Source organism: Mytilus edulis, chromosome 6, assembly GCF_963676685.1.
Source record: "Mytilus edulis chromosome 6, xbMytEdul2.2, whole genome shotgun sequence".
NCBI lineage: Eukaryota > Metazoa > Mollusca > Bivalvia > Mytilida > Mytilidae > Mytilus > Mytilus edulis.
Window position 1 is genome coordinate 26,966,360 of NC_092349.1, and position 3,162 is coordinate 26,969,521.

At 30.6% G+C, this 3,162-nt stretch overlaps 1 protein-coding gene across 1 annotated transcript in view; it reads left to right on the forward strand.

Annotated features, from left to right (window-relative positions):
• The window catches only part of LOC139527426 (VWFA and cache domain-containing protein 1-like), a gene marked incomplete in the record, with an annotated part of 392,016 nt that overhangs the window by 265,893 nt on the left and 122,961 nt on the right, over positions 1-3,162 (forward strand).

Genomic DNA, 3,162 nt, shown 5'->3' on the forward strand with positions numbered 1-3,162 from the left:
TCTTAAAAGCTAAATTAGCAAAATGTATAACTGTCTGCTGATTACTCTTTTTTTTATACTCTTATTAAATATTAAAACACGAATTAAATAAACCGAGCATAGAAACAGAGCATGGATTATTTCTGTATACCCTAGTTTACATGTTTGTTTTATGTTTTAAAAACATACCATTATAACGAACCAAAGGTGACTTGAAACTGAATGATGTATTATCTGATTTAAAGGGAAAATTCGCGATTTTTTACTTATGGTTTAAATATGTTCATTATGACATAATATATATATTCACAAAGTTTTATCGCTATATGTGCAGCAATAAAGGAGAAATTCAATAATTAACGAAAAAATATAAACAACTTCCTGTAGGTCGTGACGTTTTCTCCTGGTTTTTGCATGCCGGGATTTTAAATACAATCATTAAAAGTCTTGATTTTTAATGACATTTTAACGTAATCGTAAGCGCGCCGATGACTTATGCTTCATCTAATAACCAGCCGATAATTAGAAGATAAAACGCACAGACGTGCAATTGTACATATTCATGAGATAAATTTTCTATGTTAAACGTATATATCCGAATTAATTTTTTAGACAACACAAAAAGTTATACATGTAAATTTATTTTTAATTAATGCATTTTCGGACTGATAAGGTGAACAAATTAGCACAATAATCTGTAAGGACAATGTGTTGGTGTACTCTTATTGACCTTTTACTGTCTCTGCTATGACTAGGTTTATACGATGTGTATTCACGGTTCTGAGGCAATACTCGTAGATGGCTTGTTGAAAGGTAAATTGTTATTTGCAATTCGGTATTTAACCACGCCTATAGGGCACACCTTGCCAGGTGTGACTGTCTATTTGGATCAGTGGGTTATAAAACAAGGGAGCATTTAATACACACATTAAAAATACATATTCAAGTTGGTGACAAATGAAAATAGATCGCCGTGGAATTATTTAATTATATTCGGTGCTATTATTTATTTGAATTCAAATAAATTAATTTACTTACTTAAAAGAAATAGACAACTTCTTATTCAAGTTAATCAAATGACTCATCTTTTTGCGAAAGTTTGGTATGCAAAAGTACAAAGTTATAAATGGGTGTCTTGCAATATCGAAATGATAATCTATTTGTCAGATCTCTTATATCTTTTGACGAAATCAAACCATCATGGTATATTCTGCTTTTGTATAGACCGAAGTGCACTAAATGATATTCATATTATGTATACATGTTAAATGAAAGAACAAATAATAAACCTATCTTTTTATTGTTTTCCACCCATGTCTGCTCATCGCCGGAAATAAAGTTTCTCGCACGAAAAAAATGGTATTAATTCCAGAATCAAAATTTAAAGAACTTATTTTCCATGTTTTCTGGTATTGTACGAATGAGAATTGACCTAACAAAAGAATTGCTATCTTAGGCTGTTAGTAACACATGTAGAGCAGTGGGTCGTTGTTGGACATATAAATCTTAGAAAGTGTATTATCTGTTAGATTTGCAGGTCACTGAAAAGGGAAGTCCCATTCAGAAGTAGGTGTTGAGAATGATTTTTTTTTTATATCCAGTGACACATATTACATGCGTATTCTTGAACGTTTGATACATCATTTACTCTCAAATTGCAAAAACGAAAACTTCCACTTGTATTTATAGTATTTGTATTTTACTATGTTCATAACTTCAATGAACCAAAGCAAGTTATATATCGCCCTGTATTTAAATCAAATTTGTTCTCTTCTTCTTCTTCTTCTTCTTCTTCTTTTTTGGTATACAATAGTCTATCGAATTCGTTGATTACATACTGTTGGCATACGTGGACTAGTCTATTTACAAAACTTTTATTCCAATTTACACAAAATGTATGTTTCTTTCTTATGTTCAATGTATACATGTATATATTTTAAATTGCGCTATAGTTCCGTAACTTTCTATCCAGACGTATAAACGAATCGTTGACAAGTGCGTACATTTTTTAAATCAATATTTCTGGTATGTTCCAATCTGTCCTTTACTATTGACAACGAGTATATATTACATTTTCCCAAATTTACCCTTGGAAAAAATATGTAAATGGATTTTTATTTCTTTCAATCTTTTTTTTGGGGGGTATTATTTATATTTTTATAAATAATATTCTTTACACCAGAAATGTTATTTATAAACAAGCGTATGAGTTAAGTAATGACTAGTATATTATACCACTTTCGGACACGCAAGACAGAGATGTATATTATACACCTGATAGTTCAAAATAGAAAGTTATAAGTTATCGGCCGTGTACACTGACCAATACCTACAGAAGTGAAACGATGCATGAACTTGCAAGCCCGACAGGAAATCGCTTGAATACCTGGACGTGTCATCTCACACCCCTCACAATACCTTTGGGAGTAATACCTTTAGCCATGCTGGTGATCAGATGAGGGAAGATCCGAATTTATTTGAATAAAGTTTATTACTTTAAAGAATTATGAACGAATTAGATTTTCGAAAACAATTTTCACGGAACACTTATTTAAGATTTTAACTTTGACTTTTTAACTAATTCAAATATTAACAGTTTAAAAATAACAGACTATGGTTATTTAAAAAAAAAATAAGAACATTTTCCGTATCAAGTTAGTTAGTCAGATTAAACAACCGTACGATTGACAAGATATCGAGGTAAACGGACAGAAAGTCACAGGACATAAAGTCACAAATTTGGTAGGACAAAAAGTCACAAATAATTTGATATCGTCACGCAATTACGACTACATCGGTTATTGTAGTTTTGGTCCCTTGTGGTTTATAGACATATCGTGATTATTAATCGTAGAAGATGACAAAATGGCGGAACGCAGAGAATTGATACTCAAAATTTAAAATCGATGGTGATCTCTTATCTAGCGGAATAAAACTTTAATATCTATAAATTTGAGAATTTTTATACAGAATGGACATAATATCAATTTTTGATTTTTTTGCGAAGTTTCCCTTTAAAGATAATTCTTGTTTAGTACTATTGCCATAGATCATAAACAAACATGTATAAACAAACTATTTAAATTTATCCAATATTAAAAAAGACATGCTCCTCCCCCTTCTAACAAAAGATGAATGGTTGGTGTCTACATGATGCATATTACATAATATACATACCCGATC